The sequence below is a fragment of the Hetaerina americana genome, unplaced genomic scaffold (assembly GCF_022747635.1).
Source record: "Hetaerina americana unplaced genomic scaffold, ioHetAmer1.1.p SCAF_4, whole genome shotgun sequence".
In the NCBI taxonomy this organism is placed as follows: domain Eukaryota; kingdom Metazoa; phylum Arthropoda; class Insecta; order Odonata; family Calopterygidae; genus Hetaerina; species Hetaerina americana.
The window spans coordinates 36950188-36962569 of NW_027286985.1; positions in this window are offsets into that span (position 1 = coordinate 36950188).

Sequence of the window (12382 nt, forward strand, 5' to 3'; positions counted from 1 at the left end):
TAGAGAGAGGATGTTGCGGTGGGGTCGTGGGAGACGGGGGGTCGACTTGATGCGTTTCGTCGACTGAGAGGGTGGCAAAGACCCCGGGAGGGAACGAATCTGGATGGAAATGACGTCCCAAAAGGCTGAATACGGAAAGAAGTCACCGAGGCGCGAGTGAGGACGGGATGAACTAGTTTCTGGGGAAACGTGGATGCCTAGGTGTCATTTATTTTAATATGTTCGCCATGTAAAATGCATGAAATTAGTTTCCCCGAGGGTGATGTATAAATTTGATCATAATAAATTAGTTTTCAGTCAACTGCTTGAAGTTGATCGGCTTGGGGCTCAATTTCATTGAGCACACATATAAATACATACATGTGTGTGTGTGTATATATATATATATATATGCATGTATACACATATATTATTTTATTTATAGTATTTATATAGAGTATTTATCGTATTTAAGAACCAACAAAAAAGACTGCAAAACTATTCATATGATCTGTTCAGTACATTTCCGTTCATCATTAAGATTTAATTTCTACAGTGTTTTTGTGGAAATATTTATAATAAGTACCGAAGGCTCATCTATTGCAATAGATCGATTGAAATGTGTCCCGAAGTTTTTTCAGTATATATCAGGCTTGGTTATCTGAAAATGGAAAATATTAATAAAGTGCTCTGTTTATACAGATACCACAGGTTCAGTACATTTTAAAACTGGATCTTGTATGAACAAAAACCATTGGGATGAAATTGAGATTCCAAAATACATTTTGGAAACCGAGGTATAAATTAAGAGTTTACGTCAAACGAACATTAATAGCCTCATAAACTTCAATTTTTCCCCAAGGCATGGTGGTCAGCTTTTACTGATATACAGGTTGATTAAATCAACTCATCATGGCTGAAGTAGTGCTTCGTATCGATAAGCACCCTTGGCACGTGAGCCTACCGTATTTGATACGAACCACATGGGAAAATGAATACAGCAATAGACTGGCCGAATGAATTAATATCAGGAATATTCCAGACCATCGCTTGCATTTAATTTGATATGAATTGTGAACTCGATGTGAAAACGGATTATTTCATCATGACTTACATACTTTGCTTACTTGCTTTGTGAGCCGAATAACTCGGTAATTTAGCATAAGAAAAGGTTCACAATTGATAAAGGTATCAGCAAAAATAACTGAGCATGGAAATTTTTCCTCACAAATTGAGGTAATTGAAGAGGTTATATAGTATGCTTTTATACCGAGGACTCTAGGGGAAATGTATGAAAATAATGTGATTTGTAAATATTGATTTGATTTCTTTTTAATTTGATATCATAAATGGGTTCTAAAATGATGTTATTTTAGTTTCTCCAATAAGAATAGGCGTGCTTCTGAATTATTTTTTCGCTAGATTTAACCATTCTGTTTTATCTCCGGCTCAGATTTTCATCATAATTGCAACATCAATTTACAACCTTAGTGAGCCCTCAAAATACTTCTGGCAGCGTTAAGTACGATTTTAAACATTGGAGCGGAACGAATGTGTTTTTATGTGGCACTCTCTCTCTTTCAAGTTCTAACTGCCATCCAGTAAAGTAATCATTTACCATCGCCCTCTGTTGTTGTATTTATTCCGTCATGATTTGCTGTGTCCAATAATATCATTGTTCATTCAAATAGAATCAAGTCAATCCAACGATTACGCGTTACCCAGGTTCGTACTAGGTATACGAAAATCCTGTTAACAACTGTTAAATTCAAATGCCGGACATTGATTGTGCCCTGCCAAACAATTATTTAGTCTTTAATGAGAATTTGTCATAACTTTTTCGAGGTCACGAGAGAGATGCACTCAATTAAATCCTCCATTTGTCTAGAAATAAATACGAAGGCAAAAGGTTGCGAAATATGGCAGGAATTAAAATAGCAATCGGGCGCCTTAGAAGCAACTAAGGTTGATGATTTAATTCGTCGCCTCACACTAACTACTTCTTACAATTTCACTTCCTTTGTTAATTTAAGCAAAACAAGTCGAATAACTCTAAGTCAATTATAGAATTTGAGGGCATATGCCCCTTCTAATCGTGAAATGCAACCGCATGCATATGTATATATATATATATATATATATATATATATATATATATATATATATATATGTGTGTGTGTGTGTGTGTGTGTGAGTATATATGTATGTAAGTATATATATATATATGTGTGTGTTTGTGTGTGTGTGTGAGTGTATATATGTATGTAAGTATGTATATATATATATATATATATATATATATATATATATATATATATATATATACTATATATATATCCAGTTATCGCCTTGGACGCGTGGTTTGCTTGATTTCCAGCATTTTTTAGAGTAGCAGTTTCTAAAATCAATTCCGAGAATGCTCAATTGAAAATATTACTTCTCCCATCCAAGTTGATGAACTGCCCATCCTTTTTTTCAATTTAAAAAGCCTCGCAGAATCTATAACCATCCAATGGATAGTGTAGGACGGCTTACTATGGATTATTGTAATGCACGTGATTGAGCGATTGGCTCTTATCATAAATCTTATAATAAAAAATGAATGCTATGTCGTTAACATCACGTCACTGTCTTAATCATTTTTGTAGCAAAGGAGCATGGTCTTGCTAAGCAATAAAATTGTGCGTTCATTTGGTAATGGATTCATAATTTTATATATGATAGCTTCCCGCCATACGTGTTTTCAGGTGTAATTCTGCCAAGAATACCATTTATAATCGACCCTTTGATTTTTACTCTCTACCTGAATGTGCAAGGAAGTAGCTAAGTAGGTTAAGGAATTATAAGCAATAGTATGTTCGTAAACAATGAACTGCTCTCCCGGAGATTCTCTTCAGGGGCAAGCTAAGATATCCTCTGTAAAATATAAGACTTTATTGGCATCGAGTTCTCCAAGAAAGAATTACAGGATTTCTCGATGATGAAAATTTCCGACCTAAAATTGTGATTTACAAACGAACAATTAGTGTTCGCAATATTCTTTTTCTAATTTCATAGTCTATGAACGCAAAAGTCTTGCAAGTGTTTTCCGAAATAGAATATCCATGTAGTAAAACAATGAAAATTTTATCAACCGACCCAAGTTTCAGCAACCACATTTGGTTTGTCAAACAATTAAAAATGGATAAGATATTGACAATGATCGTTTTAACCTGAATTCTTTAGCACACATGCTGGGGTGTAATACAAAGATGTTTTCATTTTGAAATTAATAGTTCCACAAGGTAACGCCTGAAGTCTTATAAATGTAGCCTTCCAAGTAAAGTATTTTTATTGACTATATCTAATAATTTGTCGTTTAAAAAAGAGTGAAGAAGATGAGGGAAGACGTTTCTGCAGTGGTAGCTATGATTGTAGTCCATTGTTTACAAGTCAACTTTGAATATGTTTCTAGATTACTCCTGCACTAAAAATTTCCATTCGCCTACAGCAAAGTGATGTTTGGCACTTACTCTATCCGTCAATAGAAAAACCACAAGAGTTTGCCACCAAAAAATTAAGGTGTGCAGCATTTGTTTATTTTGCATTAGTCCGAAAACAGCACTTCGACCTTAACATCGGACTTTGAATATTGATATAACAATTTGAAAATTACATACACCCAAGCCCTAGGTGGAGGGAAAATCAACCAAGCGGGAATCGAACCCGCGAGCTCTAGGTTGGGAGACTAGGACGTTACCCCGCCGCAACCGTTAAAAAATTAACGCATTTTTATGATAGCAATCATGATCATTATTGATACAGAAATAACAATAGCTGATTACCAATCGAGAGGTAATTTAAAGTAAAAATCTGCAAAAAAAACCCTGGTATGTTGCATAAAGAAAATACTTAAAGCAATATGAAAGAGATGTGGATTTCAAACATTTGAATACAGCCAAACCAATTTTTTTGGTGCGACACCGCATGACAGATAATTATTCTCAATCTATAATCTATGTTGTTAAGAACATACGAACATTTAGTGTGGCAGGAATTAGACGAAGCTCGTGAGAGATGCAATTGAAATTAATTATACCAAATTCTAATGCATGAAGGCTTTCTAAATATACAGATTGTGAGCTGAGTACTCTATTGGTAGAGCAATTATTTACCAACAGAAGGGGTTCTAGTTCATACCGGTACTCTTTGTTCTTTACATTGGGTACCAAATTTATATTCAAGAAATTTTTTTTAAGCTATGGACCAGGAAAATCTTGGCATTCTCTACCCCAAATTTCCTTCTTGGTTGAAGACTATGGTAATGCAAAAAAATGTAATTGGGCTAAACAAACGCAAACCAATTTGATGAACTTTAATGTATATTTTGCATTGAAAGGGCTATTTTTTCTTACAAAATGTCCACATTATTCAACAACCATGCATTAGGCATAATACATAGGTGTAGAATTAAAATAAATAACCATAGTTCTCTCCATCGCCTTTTGAGTAACCATTATAAACCTTAAACGCTTAGAATGTTGAATCACCAATCAAATGTCATAAGTGCAATGTCTTTATAACCATTCATCGTTCTTACGAGTGCGAAGTGCAATTTATAGAATATTCAAAATTCTTCAACCCATATACAACCGCTAATAGTGAAAGGACAGAGCTCAACCTCATAATGCCTCAAGGTTTGATAAATCAGTGAGGGTATTTCCCCGTTTTCATTGCCAGATTAACTGATCTTGGAGCAAATTACTTAGCATGGGTATAGCTGCTGGTATATGAAAAAGTATTCATATTTAAGCCCATAGTACTACAGCTGACATTTCTGGTCTCTGATAAAACTACTGCGATTCCTAATTCTAGGGGACGGAGTGAAAATTTGTGCCGTCAATCACGATATTAATAAAAGTATAAAGTAATTTTTTCAATGCTGAAATGCAATTCTGAAATCAAATAAAATTACGTTGGGGAATAGTTTTAAAGTAATTATAGACAATAAATAACCAAGATATCTTAATACAATTTTGTCTGCATATTGATAGATTCCTATACGCACAATTTTGTGAATAACAGCTATTACTGTGGATTTGCTTTGTTTCAGGAAGCCGTAGGTAGGAGAAACACGCAGAATGTAGAAGAGCTCACAGTGTGATGAAGGTGCTTCATTTGAAAGGTTACAGTGCCTGGCAAGTATACGATAGAATGATGGCCGCTTATGGAAATGATAGCTCGTCATATGGTAAAGTTGTAAGATCGAAAAGGAATTTTCAACCCCCTCGTATGCCGAATCTCAACACCTCTTAACATCATTAAGATAAGCTTTATATATCAGTGAGTGGCCAGTTTCCGATATTACCTACATTAGAGGTATGTAAGTGTGCTATAGAGACATAAAAACTTAAGTTAACAGAGCACAATTGTATCGCATTATAAGAACCCATTACATTTACGAAATGCTTCACCCTACCGCCACTGGGCGCTCAGCTACGTCGTTTAGAATATGCTCCACGAAGTGTAATTCTAGCAGCGGAATTCGCAAGAACCATTTGATTTAGAGCAAGAACCGCCCATTTTGAAAGCTTTTTATAATTCATTACAATAGCAAGGCCTTAACATAGTTCTAACTAGAATTAGGACTTGCATGGAAAAAACTTGATTGTTACTTGGTGATGATGAATACATATGTGTAATTACATATATATGGAATTACGCGCTCAATCTAATGCTAGAAATGAAGTCATACGCCTGTAGGAACAGGAATCAACTTGTTTTTCTAAGTTTCTGTGTTGTTAGTTGGCCATGAATTTCTCAGCCAGTTTCTAAATTATCACTGAATAGTTAAATCCTTCTGTTTTAAAGTGACAGCAGCAATAAACTAATATGATCACCAATAATATAGAAATTATGGAGGATTTTTAAGGCTTTATTCTTGCCACTTACGTCCTGGGCTGCTGGTAGGAAATTGTAATATTTGGCCGACATTCAGGTAACATTGGGAGTAGACAAAATTTACCGACGGATGCTATTCCTAGGCTGAGCCTCGACAAATTTGCCGACAGTTGTCAGAGTCTTTTGAGATTTTATATAGTTAGTATAGTGCAAAAAATACGGTAAAAATCGCTATAAATGTCATTATCAAATCTTGGTTTTCAACTATTTATTTAGCAACTGTAAATATTGAAAAAGCGAGAGGAATTTAGGTGTTCGTTTAGATTAGATACGTCTGTGTAATACATTGAAGTTATTATACGAAGACACGTATAGCAATTTTAAAAATTATTTTGAGCGGTAAATTTTAGAAACATCACGTTAGATGATCAACATGAATAATGCGGTTCAAGAGGATTTTAGGATAATAATATAATTGTAAACATATTTAGTGACATTTAATTTCGCCATGCGTTATGTCAAGTAGCTAGGTATGCCAGTGCCAACGATGCTCCCACCTAATTTCGATTAACGAGATCAGTTCTTGATTCTAGAATAGAAATAATAGTGAATGTAAAGTTTACTATCATTATTATTTGTCAGATATGACGATTTTTATTTGTGTCAATTAAATATGTAGCTAAATGAATTGAAGTAGCATTTCTCTGTCTGTTTAGGTGTTATCGTTCACCTCCGTATATTCAAAGTAGCGGCGATCTCGTACAATCGCGTGAATCTCGTACAATCAATTGGGCAAATTTACCGTAAAAACCGGCATATTTAGTTGTCAGACCCAGTGGATATATAAATGGCATGTCCATGAATACATATGTATTAATGTATGGCAAACTAGTATGTGTTGCCAAGATTTCGTCTTACGACCATATTTTTCAGATTCTGTCTAAGAACATACAAAGGTTTAATGTCAAATGGCGTCGTTTTCCTTAATTACCTTTTCGCAAGTATCCTTACTGCTAGCATAACTATTTCAAATACATATTCGTTCTGATTTATAAGAGCTTTGAGTAGTAATTGCTTTTCTATAATAAATGAGAATTTTTCCGCGGAAACTAATTTTTCCGCGAAAGCGTTTAGAATGACAGAGCCAACAATAGGCAATATGGTCGAATGAAAACATGTAATGTTTTATATAACATTTCGTATTTCGCATAAATACATAACATTACAGAGCCCTTTCTTGCATATATATATATATATATATATATATATATATATATATATATATATATATATATATATATATATATATATATATATATATATATATATATATATATATATATATAATGTATAACACTTAGCACTAGTGGACACAGACAAAAACACAGAAACACACAAAAAAAGAGACTCACTATTTTTCGAATTTTCGGTGGTCGTTGCCACCTTTATCAAGGAGGAGAGGGACAGAACTGAAGGGAATACGAGGGCTGGAGCGATGGATGGAAGGGGAAGGTGGGGAGGGAATTCCGAAGGGACGGGTTTGGAGGGGCAGCGTTAGAAGGGTGGGGAAAATGTAGAAGGTGATGGGGGTGGAAGGGGGATGAAAATATAATTAGAACAGGGTAATTAGTGCCTAATATTGATTCCTGGCCAGTTCCAGGACTCCAAAAGCCAGATGAAGGATTGCTCTAGTGTTTTCAGTTTCAGAGGAGGATCAGAGGGTGGGAGGGATGCTATGATTGATACACTATAAATGCTATAGTGTATCAATCATAGCATCCCTCCCACCCTCTGATCCTCCTCTGAAACTGAAAACACTAGAGCAATCCTTCATCTGGCTTTTGGAGTCCTGGAACTGGCCAGGAATCAATATTAGGCACTAATTACCCTGTTCTAATTATATTTTCATCCCCCTTCCACCCCCATCACCTTCTACATTTTCCCCACCCTTCTAACGCTGCCCCTCCAAACCCGTCCCTTCGGAATTCCCTCCCCACCTTCCCCTTCCATCCATCGCTCCAGCCCTCGTATTCCCTTCAGTTCTGTCCCTCTCCTCCTTGATAAAGGTGGCAACGACCACCGAAAATTCGAAAAATAGTGAGTCTCTTTTTTTGTGTGTTTCTGTGTTTTTGTCTGTGTCCACTAGTGCTAAGTGTTATACATTATTATTCACGTCCGTGAGTCTTTCAAAAAGTGTTATATATATATATATATATATGTATATATATATATATATATATATAATAACATATTGGTGCTCTTATTTAAAACTAATTCTCTCGGATGAGTCTACCTTTATCAGCCGATATGCCTGACGTGATGCCGACCGAATAATTGACGTGGAGAAGAATTTTGTGAGAAAGAAGCAGTAAAATACTTCAAACAGCAATATTATCAAAAAAATTAACAATCATCTGCATGGTGGTAAATATGAATGGATTCATTAGACAGGTCAACGGGTGTTGGTAAATGCAGACAAAAGGATTCTTTCTCATAATGAAGTTCCAGTAATGTGTGAGAGTTTTAACGCAGATGGCTATTGTCATAATAAATGATTTTATGACATTTCCTGTCCTAACCCAAATACAATTCGTGAAAAATATTCCTTTAAGGAACAGCTGCTGGTTTCTTGTCAATTTGAGTTAAGTCTCAAGGGATATGCAGTGGTATTTGTATAAAAACTATGCTATTACATGATTCATGAATGAAAACTTCTAATTAGTTGTATTAGTGTGCGAAATATAAATATACGCTGCACGTTTTTGTACGAAAACAGCTCTGATATTTAAGATGCGTAGTAGAGCTCTTGAAAATTTCGCATCAACGCCTCAGGAAAATTTGCTACACTGCATAAATAGTAAACGAACAATTATGTAATCTTTAAGATTTTAGTGACTACTCATTTTCTTTCAAACTAAAGTGAACATTTCAAGTAAGAAGTGAACATGAACGTATCGAATTGTATACAAATCCGCATTACTTTTTGAACCTGCTAGGTTGCCTAATTTCAAGGAAGTTACATTCATAACTGCAAAGAGCAGCTACCTCCAGCGAAAGCTTATCCCTGATTAAAATTAAACCTGTTTGTTGTTGGGACTCGTCCTGCTACATTTTAAGAATGAAGACAGCCATCTTTCCTTATCTATCGGTTGGCTAAATATTTCGAAAACGCCCGAGTTATTAAGATCCGTGTTCCACATCCCAATCATGGTGAGTTAAGCTCCCGAGTTACTTAATTTGTTGCTTCTTTTTAAAGTCTAACTGAATATACTTAGCTATTGGAAATTCTTTAGGCTTCTTTGTTTTAAATATTATCACCGTTATTTTACGACGGTAATGTATTCCACTAAGAATATTTCCGTCATTAAATTAGCACAATAAGAACGTCCTTAGGAATGGCTGTAAAGACCAAGCCGAATTTAACAGTAAAACTTGGCTTGGATAGTGGTCTTGGTCATAGAAGACATAAGATTTTGATGAATGATTCTCAAAGTTTACCTCTAGTCTAGCACGCATATGCAGTCACCTTGGGCGCTAACCTTTTTATATTCAGTGTTACTCGCAAGATTAATATTTTGTTTCGTCATTTAATAAAAAATGACCGCCGTTTTAATAATTTATTCAAGACGGTTGTGACATTCAGATCTTTATCACATCGTAGACTGAAGAATACCATGATTGAATCTTAAGGAAACAGTTCAACTAGACGTTTGTTGAAGAGCCAAGAATGTCCTCATTTGAAGTCCAGTTTTGCTAATGTTTGCTTTATAATCGTAAACCTCAATTTAATTCGTTGAATAAAAGTTGCAAGGCGAATATTATGCAAACCTTATTTTTTTCATTTATTCTCTTTAGCATGAAAAGTTAATTGGGGCGTGATCCTGCAAGTCGATCAATTTTTCTGCTTTAGGCTGTGATACATTCAAAGCTTCCTATTCCACGTTCTTCTTGTTTAAAAATTATAATTTACGTATTACTAAATAACCACGAGAGTTTTTATGCACAAAATATGGTTAAAATCAAGCGTGAAAATGGATCCAAATAGGTAAAATTTACGTTTTTATTTATAATTATAATATTTGAGACCAAAGCACTCTCTTTTTTCTCATTTTAACTTGAAACCTTTGATCGTGATACTTGAAAATTAACCCAGCGGTAAAGGGTATTAGTTTTTACGGCAAAAATATCCCTGTCAAAGAATGAAACGAGAATCAAAACGAAGTACAATTCTATCTCTATAAAAATGTGAAGTTATTTTAAACCAATCCGATGTACAGGGCGTGATTAGTATCGATAGCTTGTAGTTTTGTTTTGACTTGAAAATATAATCTCAAACGCATTCTAATTGATTTGCTCACAGGTATTTTTACGGCTTTCGTTTTGCTGCTAAGCAATTTTTCGACTCCTGTGTGCCCCGTCAGAATGCAGCTGCCCTATATTGCCGGTGAAGATTCTCCAAAATATATTGTGTGCGTTAACATTTGCCGTTAGAACAATTGTGAAGAGATGAAAGACAATTGGTAAGTTTAGTCTGTAAATGTTGAGCAAAGAAGTACATATGTAAACGAAGTATCAGAGGTTCTCTGATTCATTAATGCAGAAAATAAGAGGCAATAATTATTTATCTCATTACAACTAGCTAATTTCTTGCATCTATGAGATTGAGTCAATATTACAGCCTGTCATTATATGTGTGTGAGATTGACTCTTTTGTCTGCCCCAGACTATTTTTAACATTACCAGTAACGAAATTGCTCTAGTAAATCATATTTTATTGTTTTATGTTGACATTTCGGCTGCATTGAAACTAAAACGGAAAATTGGTAGAATTTTTTAATTGTTCAAATACTTGTTATCATAATACGTCCTTAAATTACCACAAATGAGACCCAGCGACATCGTGTTGCTTGGGCTTTCCTAAAATTTTCTCTCTGTTCTGCATTGAGCTTAGAGTAGTGTCGATCCCATTTCACCATCGTGGAAAGTCATTTGTATATTACTGTAAGGAGAGACTCAAAATTCACAGCCATTATTCGTTCATTATTATTCGCCATTTTATTTCCTTATTCGCTGATCATGTTATAAATTAAACTATCAATATTTAATTATTAATACTGCTCATAACTTTAATTTTTGTAATTCTTTTCTAATTTATCAAATCATCCACTTTCTAATTATTGCCGTGAACCTTGAAAAATAATCGAGTAAATTACTTCAGTAAGACTGAAATTTCCTATTACAGGAAGAGGCATCAGGCGACTCCATTCTGCGAGCTTCGCGTAGCCGATGATGGATAAACTCATTCTCAGCTTTTAACAAGCGGTAAGCGAAACTCCGGTCGTAACTGACCACGGGGAGAAATGTGATAAATTGCCTCAACCATGGCACTTTAAACCGTATCTAATTGAGAAGAACGACCACGTCTCGTGAAAGTGGGCCGTGGTTTTAGGGTAGGATAAGGAATTGAATACCTGCCGCCAGGGTTGACCAAATTACTCAGTTTCATATGAAGGTACGTCCCGGGATACTTTAAGTAAACTTGTTTCAGAGCATGTTCTGGTGCTCACCTGCATTGGCATTGCAACCATGGCACTTTAAACCGTATCTTATTGAGAAGAACGACCACGTCTCGTGAAAGTGGGCCGTGGTTTTAGGGTAGGATAAGGAATTGAATACCTGCCGCCAGGGTTGACCAAATTACTCAGTTTCATATGAAGGTACGTCCCGGGATACTTTAAGTAAACTTGTTTCAGAGCATGTTCTGGTGCTCACCTGCATTGTCACTTACATAGCCGTCCTTCCAAGAGATGTACGAGTAATTGTTCGAGTAAATGTCGTATATTGACTTTTAATTTCATCAAGCAAAGTTTTATGTCAGGTAGTGGATATGCGTGTGCCGAGATGACGTATATGTGGACATCCTGATATATTCCAGAGAACTTGGTCGGTGATGCTTGGAGTCTCTTGGTGATGATGACGCACAATGCTGGGCGACTTTCGGCTAAATGCTGGGCAGGTCAAGTTAGGTTGAGCAGGAAGTTCCCACACTAGTGCTTCCACCATTGCCAGTGATTAAATGGTGCCCACAGGTTGTAACTGAAATCAGTAAGTTTAATGATAACAGGTAGCTCATGGTTATTTAAATTTTCAAATGGTGGTAATGATAACATCAGGGCGTATTTGGTGCGAGGATGTAGGAGATCTACTTGATAATTATAGTTCCAAAAGGAAACTATTTAAAAAAGTGGAATGGAAAAGTATTGAAGAGAGAAGCGAAAGTATTCAGTTACCTCAGCATAATTAAATTTCATGACTCAGTGGCATTTTAAAGGCTCAAAAATCGCCGTCAAGTAATACAACCATTTGGAGAAGTATAAAATAATAAACAACATTTAGCGTATTAACGATACAACTTCCTACGATAGCTAATCGTGAACGGCGATGAAACGAACCAGTTATCCGCAGTGGAAGTTTTCTGAACTGCCCAGTTCTCCCCAGTATATTATATTGCTCTACATACCGT